General features: G+C 42.6%; 1 protein-coding gene across 1 annotated transcript in view; it reads right to left on the bottom strand.

Annotated features, from left to right (window-relative positions):
* The window catches only part of elfn2a (extracellular leucine-rich repeat and fibronectin type III domain containing 2a), a 256747-nt gene that overhangs the window by 91995 nt on the left and 137707 nt on the right, over positions 1-27045 (bottom strand). Inside the window, exon 3 of the mRNA XM_030424466.1 lies at positions 22607-22685. The gene's annotated coding sequence lies outside the window, so the exon portion shown is untranslated. The remainder of the gene's footprint in view (positions 1-22606; positions 22686-27045) is intronic.

Here is a 27045-nt window from a genome sequence, read left to right as displayed (position 1 = left end):
GATTTAATCACAATGGTGTGAGGTGATTAGGCATCGTAACTTGCCAGGCAACCAACATCGCTGTTTTCACCAGCAAAACAAATAACAAGGAAGTAACAGAAATGCAATCCCCATTGGGTTATTGGAAGTGTGCTACTTCAGATGCCTTCAGGCGCCACATCACTGAGTAACTGGCATGGGCCGTACAAAACAGCACCTTGCTGAGGAAGCTATCAATCACCTCTGTCATCTTAGTCTGTGACCCCCCCCCTTTTCACATTTGCATTATTTGGAGCCAAACACACCACCAGAGGCACATTACCCAACCTGCAGGGCCTCTGCACCAGGCAGCGCCAGAACCAAAGGAGGTATTTAAGCACCCCAGTAACAGCCAACTGCTGCAGTCAGGAAAATGACTGCCATAAGTCATATGGACACAGTCATAAGGCCCAGCACTGAGGAGCCTCGGGCCATAAGGATTCTTTACTTTGAGGCTGCCAAACAACATTGGACCAGCTTTACGCTGCTGTAAGCTTTAAATGTACGTATAATGGGCTAATAACCATGTGCCATCTGTACACATTCAGCATCTGTACATCCCCACTGCACCATCTGTACTTTTGTTATTCTGTTGTCTAATTCTTTGTTCTTTCTCATCTGCATATCCACATTTGTACGAAACATCATCATCTTCAACCTCTAGTCGTGCTGATGTGTTGATCGTGACAGATGTGGCTTTATCACGTCACAGACACTGAGCGGACGGAGCAAAACTAAACTCTAGAGCTTGAACGTAGTAATGTTTTTATCTCAGTCTGAGTCTGATTCAGCATTTTCAACCATTTCATTTTATTTCAGTGTCTGTATAATATGTTCTAAAGGTTCAAACACACCTCACAGGTGAAAGGTGATTCCCACTGAGGGTCACAGGAACGCAGATGTTTCTTTTTTAAGAGCTGCATCAATCAGTTCGTGATGCGAGGGCCACAAAGTGACCTATCTTAAAAATCCCTCATGACAAAAGAATTTGCTGACGCAGATTTGCTCAAAAGGAGCACAGGACTTATTGATGGATTAAAACCTCTACCCCGCTAACATCTCTGGAAAGAATTTGGCCTTGAATCAAGAAGAAGATTGAACATCGGATTATAGGACTTTAACTCGGGCCGGGCCAGAGCCTGACAAATTCTGGCAGAGTTTGGGTCAATTTTCCATGTGTTTGCTTTGGGCTCTGTGCGAGGCTCGGGCTGAAACTCTGGCTCAGGTAGATATTTCAGGCCTGGGCAGGGCAGTGAGACTCTGCCACACACAGGTTGCCTTACTGATAAATGATGCAGTGATTCGCATGTGAACCTTAAAAGTGTCTGTGAGAATTAATGGTCTTGCCGTCATTGATAAATCACAAGTCAGCAGGGCATTATATGTGTTTTACTAGTGTTCATTCCTTACTTGCAGGATTACCCACATTTGAAACAGCTGAGACAAAAGAATCCATCATATCTGCCGTTAAGAGTCGAGAAGACGAAGCCCTGAGCATCACTGATGTATGAAAAGTTTTGGTTTTTACAAGGTTTGTTTGCTGGAACTGTTCCCTACACGGGGCAGTAACTTCCTGCAGTCTTGTAATGATGAGGTCATGGATGTATTAAGGGAGAAACTGAAAACAGCAATAGGAGGCAGGACCCCGCTCAGTCCTATAACAGTCGCTCAGTGGCGGATGAAGCCAAAGAATGTTGACATCGGAATCTAAAATTACCCAGATCTTCTGTGATGTCTGTAGTGTATTTTTTGGCATACCTCGACTTTTTCTTGCATACCTTCTGCCCTCTAAATCGCATACCGGTGAGGCAAAGGCACAGTGTGGCACACCAAAGCACTACCTACTTCCTTTTGATGCCATTGTTGACCGCTTGGGCTGTTATCTGCAGTGATCATTTTGGCGTCTGTTCTATTTATTTTGTGTGTGAACCATGCAAGTATAAACCCAGAAAATTTACTTTTTATAGTGTTACTGCTGTTTGTGATTGTGTTTTGACATAAGCCTGGATCAGTTCCACAGAGCCTATGTGAGCCTGCCGAACAAACATTATCCAGGACATCACTGTAAAAACCAAAAGTTTTGTTTTTAAATTTTTCTTTTACATATGCACTGTGTATATTATATTAATCATGACCTACAGACAGAGTGGGGCTAGCTGTTTATACCTGTTTCCAGTCCGTATGCTAAGCTAAGGAAGGCTAACGATTGTCTGGCTGCAACTTAATAAATTACACACATGAGAGTGACATTAATCTTATAATCAAGCAAGCAAGAAAGTTCCCAAAATGCTGAACTTTTCTTTGAACAAACCAGACATAAAGCAGTGTGAAGTTGAAGTATAAATAATCAACTGTACACTAACTAGTGTCACATCTGAGTGGGGTAACATTTAAACATAAATTGTAAGTTTTTAACATATATTAACCTCAAACTTCATGTCTTTTGAAGGTTTCCCTATGAGTGGGCATTCAAAGCCCAAACTGCAGTAACCCGACCAAGCTGCAACGACAGCTCAGTGCACAAAACAATTATTATGTCATTTTCAGCCAGACTGGATGAGAGTTGACAGCTCGCCGCGACCATATAAAGACATGTTTTCCCCTGCCGCATTACTTTTTTCCCCTCAACTGTATTCCACAGTGAGTAATCTCTCTAGTGTCTGATTAAAAGACAGGAGAATCTGTCCAGTGACGTCAAACTTTGATATCAGATAAAGGATTGGCCTCCACCTGAGGTTTGGCCTTTTTATAACAGGAACAGCTCTGTTCCAAAATAAGAAATTCACCACATGACAGAGCAGAGAGACGGGATGGGAGGAGGAGGCGAAGAGAGAAAAAAAGGGGGGTTGTGGAAACAATGGTCACACAAGGAAGGACAAGGACAGTACAACGTTTGAACGGGAGTGGTTATGTGAAAGCAGAAAAAGAGAATGGATAAATAGATTGCAGAGTGATGGACAAGGCATGTCCCTAAAGACAAGAATAAAAGGAGTGGGCTTAAAGAGGGCAACAACATCAAGAGCGAGGGAGAGAGAGAAGCTGCCGCGCAAAATGATCAATGCAGGGGTTTGAACAGATGTGAGGAGAGAATGCAAGGGGGAGGCCTGAGGAAGAGAGAAGAGAGGGATGAAGAGGAGATGAACAAAGGGTGAGAAGAAATGAGGAGAAAAAAACAGAGCGGTGATCAGAGCAGAGATCCAAGAGAAGAGAGGAAAAAGAAGTGCAAGAAAAGAGTAAAAGCAAAGAGAGGTGAGGAAGCGAAAGGAAGGGTGAGGAAGAAAGGAAGAAATGTAGGAGGAGAAAGGAAAAAGAGAGTTTAAAAGTAAAAGGAAAGGCAAATAGAAGAGAGGACAATGAAGAGGAGGAGAGGAGGGAGTAAATTAGAGAGCAGGAAATGAGAAAATGGAGAGCGAAGAGCAGAGAAAAGACCAAAAAGGATGGAGAGAGGAGGAGACAAAAAGATCGAAGAGAGGATGGATAGGACAGAGGAAGGAAGGGAAGACGACTGATGACGTCGTGATTGGAGTTCTGGCTACAGCAATGAGATGGAGATGAATGGAAACAAAATGGGAACGGAGAGAGACGGAGAAAAGAGAGAGCCAGGTAGCATCAGACAAGAGGTGTAAATAACTCTAATGAGCCCCTGCAGAAAGTAGAGAGCGGACTGAGATCCAGCGACATAAAGGAAAGCGAGGAGAGAGGCAGAGCCGGCTGACAGAGGGGTTTGAGTAACGCCATCTCTGCGCCATGCGCCTACAGCGAGATGACAGAAAGGGAGGGGAGGCCGTGACAGAAATTGCGGCGCACGAAGATGCAAAAAGTGATCAAAAGCAAATGAGGAGAGTCAAACACGGTGACAGAGTACGTGAGAGAAAGTGAGAGGGTGAGGAGGGTGGTGTGCGACGGGACGGATGTGTGAAGAAAAGCTGACGGAAACAGAGGATAAAGAAAGGAAATGAGACGGGAGACGGTGAAAGGAAGACAGACAGAGGTTGAGCTAAGCGTGAGTAATGTTGTCTCTGCGCTGTCGCCCTAATGAGACTCAGGTTTGCTTTATGGAGGCATCCTGCATCCCCCAGCAACTTCTCCGTTGGTATCACGCTAGATTAATGGGCACACACACTTTCATACACACACACACACACACACAGGTAGGTGCAAATTGCAAAAGGGGAAATTGCAAGCATTCCACTGTGCATAATGCTTAGTACAAGTACCGCACTAAAGCTGTGTAATAATCAATATGGGGTAATTTACATGCTTGCCGCTGTGCTTCAGGGTTTTGTTTTAGTTCAAATGGGCCTGCTGAAACGATGCAGAGCATCGGGAACCGAGGTTTGAACGAGTTCAAATCACTGCATAATGTCTTCGGTGGTTCTGGAGAAAGCTTGATGAGTCTGAGAACGCAACCTGGACAGTGCCATAGTGATGTCATCCAAACTTCACAACCAGATATGTATATCTAGAAGTCTGATTACAAACTAGTGATGTGGAGTTTAAAAGACATGAGTGGAACCAGATGAATCTAGAAGCTCATGTGTTATTTGCGACAGGTCGGATTTGAAATGTGACTCTGATTGGTTCTGCATCTATACAATTGCGCCTGGGTTCACAAAACTAATCAAATATAAAGCAAGATTCTGATATTGTATCGGCTATTTATAGCCTCAAATGTTTTCAGAAACATGTGTTAGTAGCTGTAATTAGGGATTATTTGTGACCAGGCCGCGCTAACTATTGGTTGTAGGTTTATTCAATTGCGTCAAAAAGCATTTTAATCTGCGCCAGTTGATAACGCTAACTGGAACTCGAAATTAATTGAGGAAGACCGCCCTTGCAAATTACTGTCCGGCTAGTTTATCCCAGTCAGTGGGAAACACAGGTCTTTAGATACAACTATCCCAGACTTGGATCTCTGCATGATTGTGTGTAGAAATTGCATGTACGACTAATGCCAAAGTGCAGTTTCACATTCGGTTAACACGCCAATCCTTCCAATTAACTTCTGTGTGAAAACAGATTCATCCAAGTACTCTGCTTAAAAAATGTCAGGTGACTTAGTACAAAGACAACCTGGGGGTGGAGTTTGCTGTAGATGGACGGGTCAAACCAACACAGGATGTGTAACTTACAACAGCACGTTACTAGACATAATGTATTTGACTCATGAGACAAAACCTAATATTATCTTTTCCCAAACAGAACCAAATGGTTTTGTTGCCTTAACCGTAACCAACAAATGACAAACCAACGCTGACGTGTTACCAATACAGCTATGGACCTATGTTCAACAAAAGTTAATAGAAAGAATGTTCTTATCACCCGACGACCAAATTGGACTTTGCTGCATGTACTGCAAGCAATTCTAATATGTAGTTGTTATCTGTTCACAGATCAGTGAGAACAGGATGTTCTCGTTAAACACTGGAATACTGAAATGATGATAATTTCAGCCCCAAACCATAGACGGCCACAAAATGATGCAACAAACTAATTAGTACATTTGAAAAATTAAAAATCATGTTAACTTTCTAATTATGTGAAAAAGAACCGACTCCTGAAAGTCGCCTTGAGAGTTTCCAGCCCGGGTTCAGTCTCTCATCTCTCACACTGTACTTCTAATCCCAAGCCACAGGATGTGCGACTGGTACACTGACCCAAATATCCCTCTGCGGTTCGGTCGGCTTTGTTTTGTGTTTTGTAACCCAAATTAAGTCGTGCTCTATCCAACTATCAAGTGGCTTCTTCAAAGTTTGGCCCTCATGGGGACTGGGCATGGTTTTGTTCAAACAGGGGAGTTGGATAAAACTAGAGGCTGGGAGGAATATCCGTTCTCACAGATCATCAACATTCACGACAGAACAAAAAAAAGGAATATTGCTCGAGCTTCTCTTGGGCCGTCAGCAGAACGTTGTGGTTGTACCGGGCAGGTCCCAGGTGTGAATTGTGTAGCTGGATGAATATAAAGCAGATGAAATTCTGCGAAAGAGAATACGATATCAGCAAAAAATCCTTCCCTTGATAAATACGGATGGAAAAGAGCAAAAGTTGAGTGAGTGCACAACAGAATTTACATGTTTCAGAGAGTAGCCTCTCGTCCAGCTCATCAATTATAGGAAAGTTATTTTTTATTTAACACTTCTGGTCCAATTTTGGCCATCATTTCAGTTCCTATAAAGGTATTTTTTCCCACCAACATTCCCCAGTGTAACCATGCTGTTTAAACCACTTTGGATGTAAAACAAAGATCAGTGTTTGTGTTCAGTTCTATGTTAGCACAATGCTGACACATCTGACACGTTCCCTCATGCGTATGTTATTGCTGGGGAGCGGACAACCCCTTTGAGGAGTTCACGGTTTATATCATATTAGGCAAAGACAGAGCTGGGAACCACCTGTTGCAGGTTCCCATAATGTGACTGGGGAACATGGGACCTTGGGAGCATAATATTATAAAGCTGGTGAACATTGGACCATGGGAGCACAGAATTCTGTGAACATGCCATTAGCTTTGTCTAAACTGACAACTGCGTTTTTGCTTTTAACTTTACCAAGAACTGTCTCAGAGTAATAGCATGCCGTCCTCCTTACAAAATCGATCATATAGATCGGTGCGCCGGAGGTGCTACTGCTAACGTGAGTTGTCCAAAAACCTTCTTTTTTAGTAAACTCTGTGTACACAAGCAATGTTCTCAATGCTCGTGTTCATGTGTAGAGACCCTGGTGATACTACGAGCAAAGTTTCATGTTGTGTCGAGCCTTCTTAGTGTTTTAAAAATAGTGTAGCAATGCTAGCGTAAAAGTGCCCGTAGCACTCCCATTGAAAATTAGCTTGCCCAAAAACGAAACTACGTTAAATCTTAAAAGTGCCTCTTTCGTCGTTAATATGCTTTTACACAAAGGTTTGACTCATATTCAATCGCAAATAAAGCCTTGGTTGCTTTTTGGCGAGAGTTTCACTTTAACAAATGTACGTTTACAGCCAAATTTGCACAAGCAAGGTCGTTATTTTAGGCCCAACAATGTTTTTCAGAGCCTATCCAGGTAGATTTCTTGCTTAACTTAACCAAAAAAGACAAAAGTCTGATAATCTGCAAGGGAACAGTGATATATGTTGTTTTGGCAGCGACCAGCAACTGACCTATTCAGTGGTTTAGGTACGAGGACGTGTCTAGTACAGGATGCATCAGGATACAAAGACACATATTAAACACACAAATGCTGCAGTTGTCCATGTCAAAATTTACATGAAAACAACTGACAGCTTGAAGAAAACGAGAACCTGCAGCAGCTGTTCATTCGTCTTATACTGTATAGTTTGCATCACAGTCGAGCAACTCACCATTAGAGTCTGGAACAATTTACAGAAATCACGACACGTACATTTGTTTTGACTTAATGGAATACTTTCCCTTCTCACACAGCGGAGGGTGTCAGACTGTGGGGGAGTGTCACTGTGAAATCAGTGAGCAGATCAGGAATACAATATGTGGGTCCCAACCTGAAAAGCTTAGAACTTAACGTGACTACATTAGCTGTCTTTATTTCTCATGAGCAGTTCATCATCACTGCACACAGTAGTGTTGGCATTCAGCCAGTGATATTTAGGGGACGCATGGCCAATTATGCTGTTTATGTCCTCGTCAATTAATCACTCGAATAATTTGTTTCTTTTTTCTGTGACCTTTAATTACCTTTTTGTATTAAATTGATTCTATTACGGCTTCATTGTGTTACATCTCGGCTATTGATCTTGTTGTAATGTCATTACGAATCCTTTTTTGTTGCAGTACTACTACTACTACTGCTTGAGTCAACTTCAACATACAGTTTCACAAATATATATTATGTAAGAGTTGTCATTCAGCAAGGGTTTGGGAGCCATACTGGGGGTTATAGATGAAGGGTCCAGTAGAAGGTCCCCTGTTAATAAAATGTGGACTCTAGATGGTTGGCGAGCAGCCAGCCACAGGGCGAATTTGCATCTGTATATTTATTATATGACCAGGAGGGAAGAAATGAGAAATGCAAAAGTGGATTAAGGAAAACAGCAGCAAATAACAGCACCCAGACGGGGGGGGGGGAAATAGATAGTGAAAAGCCGGCGTGGCAGAACGGAGAAATGCTACCAAACAAAGCAGGGTCTCCACTGGACTGGATGGCTAATAAATTGAGATGGAGCAGGGTTATTACAGCTGACAAAAGCAACACGCGGTGAGAGGGATGGTGGGAGAGTGGCGACGGATGGTGTCAGAGAGGGAGCGGTACGCTTGGTCAGTGATACTGATGGCGGGATAACATGCAGAAAAGCAGGATGGCAAAGGGAAGACTAACTTTACTTTTTAACTATGGGGCAAAATGTAGGCATATGTGTGAAATCTGAATGAGTGTATGTTCCTACAAACTTCCTGAATGCGAACGCAATCGAGAAGGTGTGACAATGATTACAGGATTTACTTAAGTGAACTTACATGGATGCTCGAGGGCATTTAAGTGCTGCATTTTGCATAAAGGGGAACACACGCCAGCGGCACGTGATTTGCAATACAACCTCTTGATTTCAGTGTCAACCCACGAATGTGTCATAGCTAGCGGATGTGTGTGATTATGTCTAAATACACACAGCACTGCTGCAGAAAATGACGTTACAGAAATGCACCGGTTTTATCACATTCCTTGATTATGTTTCATGTTTCATTCACTGATTCGCTCAGCCTTCATTGCGTCTTCTGGTGTTTCCAAAGCGCAAATATTTCCACCGCCAAGCACACAAACTGGAAATGTATTTTCTTAAATTCCACATGTTTTATGTGCAAAGTGAATATGTGCAGCAGTAGATGACTGGTGGATGGGAAGGTATGAAATGAACAAAAGAGCGAGGTTGTAAGAAGAAGCAAGTGGACAACCAGAAAGTGCCAGAGAATGGAGGGAATGCCCAAGTGACAAAGAAAGAGGGAGAGGGACGGGGACGGAGACATGCTGGCAAAAGAATGAAATAGTAATGAGTCGAGACCTGACCTCTAGGAGTCATATCTAACGACTGAACGACACAAGCAATTCTATGTGTGGATTAAATATTAACACAGCGGGGTGTGAAAGAGATGAAGCCCCTGCTACTCTTTCCGTCTCTCCCTTCCCTCCCCCCTTCTTTATCGCTCTTTCCCATCCAAGATGGAGATGCTCGACAGAGAGAGAGAGAGAGAGAGAGAAAGAGAGAGGGAGGGTTAGAAAATAAGGGGATGTAGTGAGGGATGGCGAGAAAAAGGAGGAGGGTGTTGGGAAAGAAAGAGGATGAAAAAAGTCTGCGCTGCTTTTTTGGCAACCTCAATGTTTGATGTAGCAGAGTCATTAAAAGTGGGCGAGTCACCCCGACTCCATGTGGGAGCCCATTACACCAAGACTGACTTACGGTTGGAATAGGACTCATTTTTTAGACTGATCCTCTCTCTCTCTCTCTCTCTCTCTCTCTCTCTCTCTCTCTCTCTCTCTCTCTTCTTCCTCCCCTATGAAACCTGGCAACTTTAAAGGGAATGATCTGTAATTAGTGAAGTGATAGCTGCGCAGAAGGGCGTTGTGGCCGACCGAAAATGCAAGGAGGCATTGTTACAGGATCAGAAAAGGTTTCCTCTGCAGTCATTCAAAACAGAGGGAGGTGAGTGAAGTGAAAGCGAGAAAGAAAGAGAGATTGTATAAGAGAAAAGAGAGAGAGAGAGACTCTTGGGGCTTATCTCTACTACAGGCTTCAGATGCATGTTAACACATGAAAGGAGCCCTCCGCCTCTATAGTAACACATCACTGACACATGTACAGTCGCACTCAAACGCACACATGAACACACATTCAGTGATGAAACGCTGTGCAGCCCTGCCTTTCTGCACATCTCCCAGTAGTTCTCCAACACAAAGGCACGGAGATACATTTGTATTCATAATGCGCTCAGATGTGTAGAAGCATCTTTATGCTTCGATACCTGTGAGGACGTTCAGTGAGAATATCTGCCCTAGACCCTTAGCTACATGAAATCTTTCATAATTAGCATTTTAAAGAAGTAAGGACAGGATCAAATGTCCCAACACGTCCTCATGCCTAATTGGCAAACACCAACACCCCTTCGTCATGCTCCTCTGCAACATAAGGTGCCTCTGAGCACCTATAAGTGATGCTTAAAGCCTTCCGTCTAGAAAGCCTCGCTAATTCGTAGTTAACGTTGCAAAACTTTAGATTAGGTTTACGTTAAGAAACTAAGTACACACCTCTTGGCACTTTGTTGCATTGTGTACGACTTCTGCAGGAGCAGTTGTTCTGAGCGTCTCATATTGCCACTGATGGGATTACACCGGTATTAGCCGAAAGCCTGGTGTGTCTCATACAGATACTAAAAGGTACCTTGTGCACCTCTGTGAAAGGCTGAGGGCTGTGACAAAACATCCGTATTTGAAGAGCCCGAAATGAGACGTAACGATGCGTAAAAAAACAAAGCGTGGTTAAATGGATTCTCAAGCAGTTAAGTATTGCATTTTTCTAATCTTTGGAGACTTAAAAGAGACAGATTAAAAGAAATAGTAATGCAAGTTTAAGCAACAGAGGCCAGGATATCGTGATTTTAAGTCTGTAGTCCTACATTTCCCATGATGCACCATTCATTATACCTGAACATGCATATCTCCACACCACAGACAGTGTAGATAGGGGATACAGCTCCCAGATCTGGGAAGTAAAGCCAATGTAGAGGATCCTGCAGTCTTGCAGGGCGGGCGACTCCACCGGTTGCAAAAATAAGTCTGATTGCAAAAAAGCTTATGAGAAAATGACCCTACTTCTCGCTTGATTTATTACCTCAATAAACAGTTTCCTAAGACGTTTATCTCAATCTTTAGTTTCAAGTCTTCTCCAATAGGGCATGATGTTCTTTTTGTAAATTTTGCTCCCATTTAAGGTAATGGTGGTTCACAAACCAATGAGTCACGTCCCGGTGTGTTTACACCTGCTGCAGACCACTCAGTTTGTAACAAGGGTAATCTGTTAATAGTCTCCACGATCAAGGTGAGATAATGTTAATGAAGTCATCAGGGAGCTCTTTGGAGACTTTGCTGTCCTCGGGAGCCCCGGAGAGCATCGTGCAACCTGAGTGTAAACTTAGATTAATGTGTACAATCAAGGGATTTCCTGTTAAATGTACGTAATGATGGTGGTCAGGGTTACAAGAAAGCGACTGGGACCACGGTCTCCTGTGTCTACGTCAGACCAATTCATCCATCTTCAAACTCCTCCCTAGGAGGTTATGTGCACAGTGTCGCAGTCATTATTCTTATACACGTGGCTACAAGTAGTCCCATAATGGGAGTAAACACAGGGTGTTTTAGTTGTTTGAAAACCCAATCTGTGCTTTTATTATCTGGTGACAAGACCCCCCCCCCACCCCAAGTTACAGAATGATGTGAATATTTTGCAGAAATATATGTTGCTGCTGCATTTCGCTGGTTTACACCATGATGGATGCAGCCAAAGTGCTCTGGCACCATTTGAACATTGCTCGCTCATTAACCTCGTGGTTCCAGCTCTATTAAGATGGAGGGAATCCATTTAGCTCGGCTTTGCCCTGCACAAAAAAACACACGCACACACTCACAACCACACACACACACACTGAATACATATTTATACATCACGAACGTATTTTCCAAGCAGTAGGAACCATGCTGGGAATGCAAATGGAAGAAAGAAACAAACACACGGGCATAAACACTCATTCATACGCATACTCCAGCACGGAGAAATTAACATGCACACTGGTGCACCGATACATACAGTCACACACACACACACAACAGTCTGGCATACAGTCAGACATCCACATATCTCAGCAGTTACGACTATGCGGGGACAAACACACACACTGTCATATCATGAATTCCCACAGTTGAATAAAAACACATTCAAAAGGCATCATGTGTCACCAGTGGGAAGCGCACTATGTCTTAACATCTCTATCACTTCATCACTCCCGCACACACACACTCACACACATGTACTGGTGCCTATGGGAGCTCTGTATGTAACATCTCTATTACCTCGCGGCAGTATTATGCCATTCTGCACACACGCCGCACTGTCTAATCCGGTTAGGCATGTCGCAGCTGAGGTTTCCTTCTGAGTAAACAGCGAGTTGAAGCGTCCACATAAAAGGCCTCACTACGACAAGGATTAGACACTTTTTAACCATTTACAGGATTACGGGTGGTACTGAACGCAGCCCTCCCTGAAGGTACAAAGCCACCGGAGGTTTTGTTCCCCCTACTGTTTGTAATTGAATGCTAAGCTATCGCTCCGAGCGTGTCATTACAAACTCGATTGAATATCTGTAAGCATTTTGGGTTGATGGCAAATTATGCCGTGGTAATGTAATATTGTCAGAAATGGGAAGTGAAAAGCCCTTTAGAGAAAACAAGCAGCTTTTTGGAGAGGTAATCTTTGGGAACATGCAGTTTTCTGTATCTGCTGTTCGTTCAGCCGGATACTGTCCAGTACATTCTCCAGACGCACCTCAAAAGAAGGGGAACTCGACGTACTCCGGTGGTAACTCAGCTCACATCGACAAATAGCTTTGTTCTTGTTCTGAGAGGACTTTAAAGCTGATCTTGCTATTCAAAGAGGCCTTTTCTTTATCCATTTCTGCTCAAGGTTTCACTTCTGCCAGCCATCCACAATATTACTGCTGCAACGCATCCCAATATCCCAAACTACGATGCAGGCCGAGGCTCATAATCATGGAAAATCGTGCGTCTGTTAACAGCATTAAGAGGAATTTACGTTAATACGTTCTTATCGCGCTACCTTTGGGAAGTTTAAATTTACCCTTGGTTTGCAGAAGCATACATTTTATCACCCAATTACCAGAATAAATGCTGGCAGTCAGAGGTTATGTCCCGAGCCACAGTCGCAGATCACTTTTAAATTTAAAAAAAGGTGTATTCAAATGATACTAGAGGTCCGGCCTCCCCGTCTCTGCCTAATGCATCAGCGAAACATTAGCTTTTACTGACGGGGAGTTCTCCAGTGAGAGAGAAGCAGCAGTGCCTTCCCTTCACAGTGTTATCCAATAGTAAAGGTGTCATTAGTAAATTAGCAGTTTGGTTGATTGATATTCTAATAGGCTAATCAATAACACCGCATTCCCCTTTTGGTTATTGATGCATATACTGCAGCACCTGCCAAGTTTCCTTCTCTCTCTCCACCTCCTGCTCCCTCTCGCTCTATAGCTCCTTGCTTTTTATTAAGCTATTTCTCATTTTGCTGACTACATTACTGTCGTATCTCTCCCACAATGCCCCTGCTCTGTCGCCATCAGCCTTAAGGCCCCGAGTCCTTCTGAGTTTAGACTTGAGTATATTTACCTTTATGAAGCTGATAAAGCGGGCGTGAAAGATTGAAAATAAAAAAAACTCCTTTGGGCATTACTAAAACATCTCACCTCGAACTAAAGACGCAATGAATGGTAGACAAATAAATCGCATAAGAACACTTTCAGACGCAAGCAAGGACACAACAAACATTACAAATGACGAAAGAGTCAAATAAAGAGCTAATGTAGAAAATAAGGTGTCTTAGATATGCTCAAACATAAAAACTGCACTGACTGTCTTCTATTTTAAGGCTGCACGATACATTGATTGAAGGATATTGCAAGTCTGATTGTATGTAAGCTTATGAGAAAATGACTCTACTTCTCCCTTTCCTCAGTCAACAGTTTCATAATGAGTTTAGGTGTAAGTGTACAAACGAGGATAAAGCAGATAAAGCAGGGTATGCTTTAAGAAAGTGGCTACCTTGCAGTGGCATGCACAGACTTTTTGATCGGCAGGAGTGAAAATACAGCACGTTCTTGCCACTGAAGAGGGGACTTTAGCGCACATTTTGGCTCCCAAGAGGGCACTTTAGCGTGCGCATTTGCCACCCAAGAGGGCAGTTTATCATGTTTTAACCAGCCAAGGGGGCAGTTTAGTGTGTTTTGGCTCCCTAGAGGGCACTTTAGTGTGCGTATTTGCCACCCAAGCGGACAGTTTATCAAATTTAAACCAGCCAAGGGGGCAGTTTAGTGTGTTTTGGCTCCCTAGAGGGCACTTTAGCACGCGTTTTAGCTCTCTAGAGGGCACTTTAGCGCACGTGTTGGCTCCCTAGAGGGCACTTTAGCACACTTTTTGGCTCCCAAGAGGGCACTTTAGCGCACATTTTTCAACAATTGGGCACCACTGTCCACACCACTGCTACGTTGTGATTAACACGTCGCTACCACTTTTCTTTGGGCTGTCACTCAGACCCAATCAGGATATCCAGCTCCATCTTCTCATCCAAATATGGTCACTTTATGGTTTACTACATTCTCCATCACATGTCGCCTTTGTTCAACTTTTGACCATGTGCTCAGTCAGCCAAAAGAAGCACGGACACGTTTGGAAATGGATAAGTCATTGTTATATATTGCTTTATCTTCACTATCACATTACAAACGGAAACATCGCTCTCATATGATGCTCAACTTTTGGAAAGGATCATTAGTATCTGTGTATTGCCCACACCAGAACTGTGACAAACAACCAAAACTCAGGGACTGTTCTGACCACATCGGCGTCCAAAAAGTCCAGCTGTCTCAAAAATGTCAAAAATGTCTAGAAATATCCCCAGATGTCCTTACAAATACCCGACAGAGTGCAGGACAAGAGCACAATGAGTAGAGGTGGACCCTGTGTTTACGTCATGGATGCTTGCTGCTAAAACCCTTTTAATATGAAGAAGCCGACCATGTTATTAATCACTTTGACAACCGTATCACTTAAGTAACATATAAGCGCAGATAGGGAGTTCATCTTATGTGCTCCTACTTGGAAATTCTAAGCAGTATCATTTCCTTTGTAAAGTCTAATGATAGACAATCAATCCCGTGCTCAGTGGTGTTTTATATTGCTGGTAGAAGACAAGCCGCCCTGACGGCTGCTTTATATTCAAAGCATTTTATTGCTTTCCAACCCTGTGATTGTTTACTGATGCGGCGCATCTGAGGCTCATCTGCCACTCTCTGTCACGTAACCTTTATTTTCGTCCCTTTGGCGTCTTCTCTTATGGTGAACGCTTAACGTTATGGTGTCCGTATAAGGATGGATCTTTCCTTTGGCGAGGATAAATGGTATTGTTTTTTGTGTTTAATGCACAGAGAAATAAAAACATCTGACATGTGGCGCTTATGTTGACGTATGCAGTTGGAGGCAAAAGCAGCCGCCATTTATATAAATAGTCCACGGGTTCAAAATGTAAACGAGCTACAGAGAGGCACAGCGGGCACTTCCTGCTTCAAGTCCTCTCCAGATGAACAACTCGTATAGAAGAGATAACGAAAGTTCCCAGTGGCAACCGCATCACACATAACAGTGATGAATATTAGGCACTGCTATCATGAAATAGAATACATGCATGGATATCAGGGAGATGTATGCAACTATACTGTATGTGGGAGATTGAGATATGCAGGGGGGGAGGAGATTTAGAGCAGTGAAGAGGAGGAGAAGGAACTTGAAGAACCCCCCACTGAGACGGATTTCACAGAAGAAGCTTACTTGCAATGTTTCACTTACAGCTGCAGTCACATGTTGGCAAAATGACGTAAACAACAGCCCACACACACACACACACACTCGTGCACTTCCTCATAAACACACAAAGACCAGTTTCCACCAATCTACTAAATGTCTGCTCAGGCATCGAGGCAAACACAACTTGTCTGATCTGCTTTGCTGTCATCCCCCCCCGACACACACACTCTCACAACAAAACGGCCCGCGCACTTTAGGTCCATTATGGTGAATTACAAAGCAGCGCCATTCGAGAAACACAGTCTTTTTTTTACAACATAATCAGGCAAACATCAAAACGCTACATTCAATTTATTCTAATGTCCCCAACCAGACAGCTGTTGCATGAAATATTCAACTCACTCAGTGTTTGTAAATTGTTTTTATTGCATCTCAGGATCTGATTAGGATAGTTACCGTGCACTTGCAATGTGTTTATGTCGAAAGTGTGATCCTCGTCGAGCCTCATGATCACCACTTCAACTAAAGAGAGAGTGGGTGAGATCCTACAGGTGGGGGCATGTTGTCAATCAGCTCGGATTGTCTGTATTTATGAATGAATGTCATCACGGTTGGTACTTTAGAGTGGAGTGACTACAGTGCACAGAGGAGCGATCGTTGGGAAGTTTAAGTTGAAACAGTTGTCAATTTCACACACAGTGGAAATACTGAAACTTTGGCATGTTTTCTACATTTCGATTTACAATCACATGTTGTGACAACACTCAGTACGTTTAGATGCACAGCTTAGTCGGATTACAGCCATAGTTCGACTATGCTACTCAATCAGACAACTGCAATTGTCCGAGTATACATGCCCGTGAGAAAATTGAATTATTGGCCGGACTATGTCTTACCCCGGATAGGTAGCGCTGTACCCATTTCAACTAATGGTAATAGAGCCACCATTCAAGAAAGATGGAGTACGAAGAGCGAGACAACCCTACATCTTTGTACATTTTGTATATGATGTACATGATAATGACACAAACTAGATGCACAATGGCACTCTTGCTTGCGGTTATTTCGGAGGAAAGCCGCCGCCGCCGCCGTCCTTCTACTTCTGGCTCACAGCCCTGTGAAAAAAGTCTCGAGCCTGCGCAGAACGCAAAATCTGATCCGATCTGATAGAACATACACATGCATGAGTAATGCGACTATCAATCAAATAATCTAGGTGTTTTAATCCGACTATGAGAAATCCGATCCGGTCATTTATTCAGACTAAGGTGTATACATGCAACCTAAAAAATCCGATCATAGTCGGACTAACCCAGTAATTTGGTTTTCTTAAGTGTCATGTAAATGCACTGACTTTGGTTAAAGTCTGGCTAGGTTTAGGTCGAAATGTCACTTGGATAGGGTTAGTTAAAAGATCATAATCAAATAACAGAAAATGTCCCAACGTTTTCTTGAAAATATCTGGTGTTATTGGCCTCAAAGAGGTCTGCATAAACTCCTGCGTCTTGTTAAATTATCAGTTATGCTCAGGTTACATGTTTGAGTTTACTTCGTCATAAAGATCAGGTGATGGCGGTGGCAAGAGGAAGACCACAGTTAGATACTAGATTACTTCTTGTTTCAACTGACAAAACAAGGTTATTTAAGCAACCACCCAGACTCTCTGCAGACATCTCTGTGGTAACAAAAACACATCAATACTTCCTGCAGCCGCGTTTCTCAGACATTTTAAACAAAACACAATCTTTTCCTAAACCTGACCAGACGTTGAGCACACTGTTGTCACAACATAATACCGAAACATAAAGTTGCAATGTAAAGAAACGCAAAGTTTAAACATATTCATGGTTTGCCGCAAATAACAATGTCGATATTTATTCAGGCGGTAGGGTTGCAATCCCAATCATATCCTAAACACATGTAAAACTAATGAGCACAGATAAATCTCTCCTGTGCTGGGTTTGTGAACACTCTTCCCCACACTGACACTGTCACCATAATCATACAAATATTTCATTTTGTCCGTGATCTCAGCGCCGCGGTGACCTGATTTACAATAATGAGAGAGCTCACCACTGACGGTAGTATCTGAGCTGGTATCTCCTTCTTAACTTTGCAGTTTTATCAGGATCATTTGGTTACATTACGAGATTCAATCAGATTAAATCACTTTTTGCCTTACAGGATTTTAATTTTTCCATTTTCTCAAACAGCAGCAGTACTGTTCTCGCTGAGGCGGAGCACCGCACAATCAAATCTGAGTATTCCTGCGCAGCACGAGCCTTAAAAAAATATTCTATCTTCCGCCCAGCGGCAAGTGAAAACACACTGTTAATATGCCCAATTTACTGCGTTTTCTACAATCCCACTGTTACGAGCGGCGCAGGGTGGCGTTATGTAACTTCGCAACACATTCCAGCAGCTTTTCGACTTCACACGCTCCTCAATCCCTCTCGCTTCGTCTCCTCTCATCCCCTTATCCCCCTCCGCCTCGCTCTCCCTGTCCTCCTCGTGTTTCTTCTCCATCTCCTTCCAAGTCATCTTCAGCCTCTCTCGACCTCTCCCCCCCCCCCTCCTCGCCCATGGCTTCACGCCTCATCGCGGCCACAAATCTTTCACGCTTCTGTTCTTTCTTGACTTTTCTCGACTGTCTCCTCCCTTTTCGCACCCTGGTTTCATCGCATCGCCTTCATCTTCCCTCCCCTCTAATCCTCCTCCACCCTCCCTTCCCTCCTTGGCGTGGTTCAGACGTTACACACTACGGACTGTATGAATTTCCACAACAATGAGAGGGAGGACAAGATGGACAGTCCTCCCTCTCGCTATCTTCTCTCCCTCCCTCTCCAGCTGCCATGTTAAACCTCAGTCTTTTTATCATCAGGTTGTCACAGCTGGTAAACCGAACTCATCCCTGTGTGCTCGCTTCATAGAACTGCATGTTTACAGTCCAGTCCTTTCATTGTTTTTCCTCTGTTTTTTCCCCTCGTTTAAGGGATTCTGCTGAGGGCACTTCAGCAGGGATGGATTGTTGTCGGTTGCAGGAGTTGAACTCATGACTCGTGCTTCCTGGACCCTGCTAATGGCCAGTTACAAAATTAAAGCTATTGAGCTGATGAGGATTCTCTTTTAACAGCCTTTTGTAGTCCTCATGAGCAAATTCCCTAATCAGAAGCGAAGCACTTAATGCCCCGAAATTAAAAGTGGCTAAAAACCATTTTGTGTTTAAAATACATTTTGTACAACTTGGCTTTTTTTATTGGCCGGAATATAATTAATAAGACAAAGTAGAAGCCTCTCTGTAAAAAAAAAAAAAAATGTACTGCAGCTATAAATCTTGGCAGCCATTTTATTTGCCTGTAATTCTCTTTATGAAAATTAGTTTTGGCGACAAACTCTGTTTGTTCTTTATTGGTCTCCTGTGATGCTCTTGCAAAAATCTATTTATGCAAGGACGAAATACTCTGGAGCTGTCAGGGCCTGCTGATAGAGAGGGAGCCACCTCATAGTATTACTGTGCGCTCAATTAAAATGGTAATTGTTTGACTCAAATTAACATTTCGACTTTGTTGCATTTGATGCTCTCATACTCCCTCTGTTGATACGTCTTTATATCCGCACACCGTCCCCCCATCTCTTCCTCCCTCAGCCCAGTCTTTCCAGGAGGGCTGGTTTAATTACGTGCCAGGGTCTGTCAGCTTCTTCTCTCCCTTCAGTCTCTCCCGTCTATCTCAATTCCATTTCTGTGAACAGCTCCCATCACATCCCGTCACTTCCTCCGCTGTTTTCTTTGATTCCCCAAGCTACACATCGGATCCTTGGCAACTCATATTCTCGATCTTCCCTTACATCTCTATGCCCGTCCATCCTGTGCTGCACTGATCCACTACGGAGCAGAAATGGATCTGGGTTACAGTCATTAAAATGACCACATAGGATGGCTTTCAAAGCATCTTATTGCAACCCATCTTACGATTAATTATAATGCAATGACAAAGTCAGTGATGTATGTCCAGTGGGTATGTAAGTTGTTTTAACCCATACCAAGATGTTTTCCTAAACCTAACCTAAGTACTTTCATTGCCTAAACCAGCAACTGTATGATGAAAGTCTGGCACGACACTGGTGTTCTGCAACGGCCTTTGTAGAAGTCATTCGCATTCAACCTATTTTTATGAGGATGTGTTATTAGAGCGTTGCATTGCGTTGGAACATTGTGACTACCTACATATTATCAAGTGTTGCCGATCAATTATGTTAATGTATTTAATATGTCGAGGGCTGTATGTTCAACACTCCAGTAGAGCACGTGTTGTATTTACAGTTTTTTTATGTGATGGCGTATTTATTACATCACCTCCTATCTCCTTTTTCACGAGACAAATTAGCATAACCTAGATGCTGCCTGAGGAAGTGTGCCAAGCTTGAAACGCATTTCAATCCAAAGTAGCTGCCAGTCTGTTTTTCCGTGCCTGCATTTATGCATACATTGAGCAGATTAAATTTACTCACTGTTCTGCGTTAAACTGCTTGCCTTTAAATGGACCACTGCACTTTTTTTTAATGGAAACTTGGTTTTTGGCAGATGTAACTCATTTCATCCAAAGAAGGGCTATAACAAATAATTGGGAAGCGGAATGTATTTCTACTTTTGTATCTCTCAAATATACCTCAATTTCTTTAGTAATTCTATTTGTGACATCCCTACAATATACCAAAGCTATCATGGCGTATTTTTCAAAATAAGAGGCTTCAGAAGACAATTTCAACTGAACAGCTACATCCTTTCCTTTGATGTGAAAATTATAGGTGTCTTTACTTTGTTGCACCTGTTATTTTCCTCATCTGTAAGTGCCCAAGATAAAGATACAGATCTAAAGAAATACTCCTCATGCTCTACCTTTGGCTTTCTTATATCACCCAAACTGGCCTCGCTATTAGCTGTTCCCTAACTACTGCTATTTGTTTTGTTCCTCAACTTTTCCTCCTCTTCTCTTCTCCTCTCCATCTTTTCATGTCTTGGCAGCTGTGATCACGGCAGCCACCACCGCGTAACTGTTGGATGGATTTGCACTTCAAAAGTGATGGAGGGACAGAGCAAGAGACACAGACAAAAGAAGAGAAAGGCAAAAAAACTACAGAAGGAAAAGGAGGAAGACTCTGTGGGACGAAAGAAGCAGACGGTTTAAACAAATCTGTGTGAGCGAGACACAGTGATGGTCTATGGAAGCAAAAGTCTGGAAGGGTAAAAGGGAAAGAGTGCAGAGAGCATGGCAGCCGTGGAGGAGGGAAGATCAAGAGAATGGACTAAAGAAAAGTGAACGAGTAAGAAAACTCTATAAATTGGCTGGAGGACAGAACGGATGGATGAGCAACACACTGGTGAAACAGGAGACAACTCACCAAAGTTAATTAAAGTCAGAACACCACTGTTAAAACCAAACCTAGAATCTGACTCATTCTTCAAAGGAGAACAAAGCAACTTCATCTGCAGCATCAACAAATCTGCTTTGGATGATTATACACCTCAATGCCCAAATCCCACCTTAACCACTGGTTATTAGCAAGATTGTTACTCCCCCACAGCACATGCTCTATCTGTGGGGGTTTGATAGGTTTGTTGATTAAATCCATGACTCAGTGATTACCTCGCCAGCTTGTTAACTATTTTACTTTCACCTTGTGTTGGAAGACAAACTCTCTACTTATCAGGAGATACTTATCGTTTGTCCTGGAAGTTGACTTTCTTCCAAAAGGGCATCCAACATTTGGCATCTCCTGCTCAAACCACGATCACAGTTCTGGTTTGGCATGACCTCCATATATGGATCAGACCCTCCATATGATGGACTCGGCTCAGTCCTATTAGCTAGCTCATTTTTCTTAATGTAAAGATGTGACAGAGTTGTTTAAGTCAGAAACAGGCCGCTGTACATTAAAGTGACCGCTTACGAAGGAAGTTGCTGTTGTTGCAACACTGGCTGCCAAAAGATGTCAAAGTCGCCCTGATGCCTCTTTAATTACCGTTGGCTCGTTGGCTAAACTGAATTCAGAAGAAGATCTCACAATTAGTGGTATGAATACACAGCTAGAAACGAAGCCAAGGTTACATTTATGATATTCAGTGTTATTCAGAGTGTTTTCTAATTATCAGGCAAAAATTATCTTAGAATATCCATCTTGAAACCCTTTTGATTGTGAAAGCTCCACACAGCTTCTCCCTTCTGATGTTTAGATTAGATATCTCTAACTTGACGTTTCCTGTATGTTCGCTCTTAAACATTGGTGCCCAAAACTGAAACTTAACAATGGGCTACATGTGTAGTGAACACCTATTGTAGTGATGCAAAATGTGAACCTTTTTAAAGGTGCTATTGGTAAGAAAAGTAGATTTTTGAGTCTCATTCCCGACTTGACAGATACTGACGCATTGGGATGGCAGGCGGCCCGATCAACAAACCCAATGAGTCAGTATTTGACAAGTTAGAAAGCCACCATACAGTTGCATCATTCAGTCGCTTAGCATGTGTTGCTCCTGGCTTCATATGCCTGCATTGGCACACAAACATGACCCTCGGACCCTTACTGCTTGGATCTGGCATCCATGATAAATAACTGTTTGGTTATTCTCTCCTTTGATAAGTCAGAACACACTACAGTAGCTCAGTTTTATTGAAAATGGTGGTTCTAAGTGGTTTTAGTCGGTCCTTAGTGATGCTAATCCTGCACGTTGGTTCCCCTCTGGAACCAGTTCGTTGGCTGTCGGAATGCAAAGAACTGATTCTAGAACAGGAACTGCCTCTGACCAGTGACTGGACTGCCTTCGTCAAGAAGGGGTTAAACTGATTCCACATATTTTAAAGCACAAAAATATATCACTATAAATGTTGTTATGATTTGTTTTGGGGGGTATAGAAAAACATCTGTCAAACTGAAGCTCCCACTTTGGGCAGCCCTGCTATATAAGGAAGACCAGGAGAGTTTGTCTGTGGGTGTATTGGCTTACCTGTGTGAGCACAATCACCTGGGTATGACAGCATTTGTTAACACCTGGGCTGACCACCAGCAAACCGAGTAATGAGCACCTGCGGCAAGAAGAGAGAATAATAGCTTGTGAGATGGGATTTGAAATGGATTACAGGCGGCGCTGAACAAATGGGTCCTGAGTTTGGACGTAAATACTGGGACACTGTCACAAAACACAAAAGAGTGGCCTGCTCGTTCATCACAAAACTTAAAGTTAAAACTTCAACTTTTAGGCTTTATGTTCACATTCTGCACAGTGATGTACGTTCTCTGCCTTCCTGACAGATAAGAAGGGAGGAGGACTGCAGATTTATGGAGGAAAAAGATGGATGGTTGAATGTCAGCCATCCTCTGCCGGGGTTATCTGTGGAGGTTACGCTGGAAAAGGCTCCCCAGAAAAAAAAAAAAAAATGGGTTTAAGACTGCAAGTCAGAAAACTCCCATCGGTCATGGTCCAACTTTCTGTTTACAAAAGAACCCAATTACTCAAATGGAATGAATACTCTGAAAGATTTGCATATCCATTTTGCCAATTTCTCAACGACTTATAATTCAATATTGAAATTAATACCCAGTTATGAGAGTTGATCCAACTGCCAAGAAAAAAAAAAGAGCTTCCACTGCTCCACAGAACATCATTCATTTATTGTTTATGCAAGCAATAAGAGCAGTTTATTTGGAATCAAGGAGACGAGGAAGTACAAGTTGTTAAATTGAGCATCTTTATTACTGTAATTTGGTCTACTGCCCGACTGCCCACAGGTTGAACACCAGCTGGCCAACTTTAAGACTTAGTACAGGAAGGAATAACAATCCGTCTTTCCTTTTCCTCATCTCCAGCAGACCTGCTCATTAGCAAATGATGGATTGCTGTGGATGCACTGGGCAGCTCCTCAATGGGTATTTAAAAAAAAAAAAAACATGTAGTTTTATGTTGATTGAAAGCTTCCAGCTTTTCTGCCTCAGGACCTCCTTAACCGTTAGAAACTGTTTGAAGTTTAGTCCAATTCTTATGGCTTTATCTCTTAAGTATTCATCTGAGCCGACGAGGACGGCGCTACAGACTCTGTTTATGTTTCTTATCAAATAAAGCGCAGCGATGGGTTTTTGATAAAAGGAAATTAATGCTGACATCAGATAACGAGCAATTCTCCACACTTGGAAAAGCCTAAAACAGCAACGTCGACTGAGGCTAATCTAGAATCTGGACTGCTGCTGATTCTCATCTCTCTCCTCCTGTGTTCTTAGCTGGCTTCAACGTCCAGAGAAAAAAAGGAGCTGCGCTTGTAAGTCAATCATGATTAGCTTGAGTTACAAGAAATGTGATCAGATTGAGTTTGACTACCCCTCTCTGTGAAAATGTCAGAGCAGGCCGGATGACAGGTTAACAAACCCTCCGTCCAATAAATGAGTGACTTGTGAGTCCATGTTACCTTTGTTTACAGACCTTGTGTTAATGGCTCTGCTCTACAAAAAAAAATAAAAAATCAGGGCTCCATCACTCCATCAATCTTGATTGTACACATGAAACGGCAGACGCGGTTTGACTGATAGACGGCTTGAGTGGCAAGAAACCAAACGCCACATGTTCCAACAACAGCTCACCTGTTACAGCCCAGTGAGTATGTCTAGTCGAAAGCTGTGCTAGATTCAGCCTTAAAGGGATATTCCGGTGTAAATTTAACCCATGGTCTAACACACCGTGAAACTGTGTTAGACTCCCTCTCGAGAGATAAAGTTTGCAGACCGCTAGCTAACTTAGTTTTATCAACCTCAGAAACGACCGCACGACAACAATACACTGCAGTAAATGGGTCCAAATATAAAACCGCCATCAAAAAGCCGCAAATAATGCTCAGAACAGCACCAAACTTCAGCAACATTAAAAATAGGGTCCCAGCACATATTTCGAGGCATCAAACATTTAATATAGTTGCTGTATTTGTCGGAAAATATAAACGAAACTCCCCACCCGAGGAGCCTTCATTGTTGTTTTCTGAGGATGCTAACACTACATTAGCTTGCGGTCTGCAAACTTTATCTCTCGAGAGGGAGTCTAACACAGTTTCACGGTGTGTTAGACCATGGATTAAACTTACACCGGAATATCCCTTTAAGTGAAAGATTTGTAATATTAGCAGCTTTTTAATGACTAAATTTCAATGTTATCGACATCTGCTTCAATTAAATATAGCAATTAAATGTGTGAAATAACAAAAATAAAAGGTATATGCAACCTAGACATCTGAAAACATAAAGCTTCAGACACATTTGCCCAAGTTATGATGTGAATGTTTGGGCATTTTTTCACTTGTTAATGTCTATTTGAAAGGCTTGTTGTGTCTGATTCTTGATGGAAAATATATAATACCGCCTTCCTTAGTGTCCAATAATGGAGAAAGAAGACGTTAGACTGCGATTTAAGTTATGTAAGCTGGATAATTACAAAGTTTGGCACAAAGAACGGCGGCTTGAGTCATCATCTGAAAGAGATTTAAGATTTTACTTTGTGCGATGCCTGCACTATATTTCAGACGGTTTTCCAAGCTTTGATACGACTAGAAGTGTAAATCTATTTCAGAATATTTTTTGTGCGGTTCAGTATATAGATTTATAGTCACTGAAGTTACTGCAGTCTAACAGCTGTCTACAGTTAGGAACATTTTGTCAGTTAGTGGTTAATGGTTCATGTCATGGTTGTTCATAAAGGACCTTCAGATCTGTCAGTAAATCTGGCACAAAAGCCAGTTTAAATAGAGCCTTGAATAGACCTACGAACCAATCACAGAAACTAAAAGGAACTAAAGTCCTTGGTTCTTTTTCAAGCACGAAAAAAACTGAAGGCCTGACCAGAAAAGTTCTGAAATTGGACACAAAACAGTGAAGCGTGTTTCTGAAAACATCTGATGTGAGAAATATAAGTGTTAAAGTAACAGAATCTTGATTCATACTTGATCAGCACTGCAGTTTGACTGCAGACGGACCTATTGCAGAACCCATCAGAGCATCAGAACACGCGACTGTTGAATCCTGCACGATGCTTCACTGTCAGTGTGTCAAACCCGAGGCCCGGTCCGGGGGAAATCTGTCAGACTCATCTGCCAGATCTGAGATCACAGATTCACTTTAAAAAAGAAGACAGAACTCAGGTGTGATCAAAACTTTCCTGTTGGACCCCTTTTTTTTTTTGTACAAATTCGGCTTGGAGCGCTCCGGTATCAGTGTGCCGTCTTATCACTCGTCTGTGTAATTTGTCCCATTAGGATTCTGTCCCTGTAATCCCCAACTATCGTCACAGGTGGATGCTTCCTTCCACTTTTCACACAGAAAACAAGATAAGAAGTTTGGGAGCGCCTCATCTCTATTTTCAAACACTCTCCTGGCTCCTAAGTGCTCAATGAACAATCAAGATTCTCCGCTGATAGCGTCGCCTCGGCCCAGATTTATCTTGATTGCCATCCAAAAGCTTGTTTTTTCTAATGGGGAGTGGGAATTAATTTTCATCTCCCTGTCGAGCAGAGCAGGTTGGTTGGCTGCGGATAGAAAAAAAGAAAAAGAAAAAAACTTCTGAGACCGAGATGGGGGGAAGATGACTGGAAGAGACAACCAGAGAGAGTAAAAAGGGGACACGGGAAAACAGAAAGTGATTGAGATGGAGAGATTATAGGGTAACAATCAGAGCAGGCAGGCCGAGCGAGAAGTTTCTTTAAATTGCACTTTACTGATTTTCCCTGTTTCCTCCATTTTGATTCCTCCCTTCGCTGTGAGGCAGGTTGTGTCTTGCCGACTCTCCCTTCAGACCCTTCACATGAAGACGCTTTTGATCATATCTGACGGAGCAGCTTTCCCTCCACGTATACCTCTGCCGCCATCCCTCCCTCTCTCTCATATCTTTCTCGCTGTCGCTCACTCATTCTCTGCTGTTAAAAGCATTTACCGCTTTTTTTAATCACATTTATCTGTTTCTCACCAATTTACTGTTTCTCCACCTGCCTCCCATCATGCCATCTTGTTTTTCTCTCACACTGCCTTTTCTTCTCTCTCTCTCTCTTGCTCTATATATCTATATATATTCTCATTTGATTCAATCCACTTCGGTCTATTGAAGTGAATGTTTGATGAAAGGTACAGCTGAGCCACACAATTTATTGAAATAAGGAAATGATGATGGTTCACTTTAAATATAACTCTAAGTATGCCTGTGTGTGTGTCTCTGTGTGTATGTGTGTGTGTTCTTATATGAAGCTGCTTTGATGCACTGTCTTGGCAGAACAAGAACATACGTCTCATAGAAAACTGGATAAATCTAGAAACGTGCGAACAGATGACTAATACGGGAATTAAACGAAAGATCAATTTGGAATTCTTTGTTGTCTCAGCGTGGGTTCAGATCACCTCAGTGCTTTTCCTCTTTCCTCC

The sequence above is a fragment of the Sparus aurata genome, chromosome 1 (genome assembly GCF_900880675.1).
Source record: "Sparus aurata chromosome 1, fSpaAur1.1, whole genome shotgun sequence".
In the NCBI taxonomy this organism is placed as follows: domain Eukaryota; kingdom Metazoa; phylum Chordata; class Actinopteri; order Spariformes; family Sparidae; genus Sparus; species Sparus aurata.
This window is presented reverse-complemented; position numbering and strand designations above follow the sequence as displayed.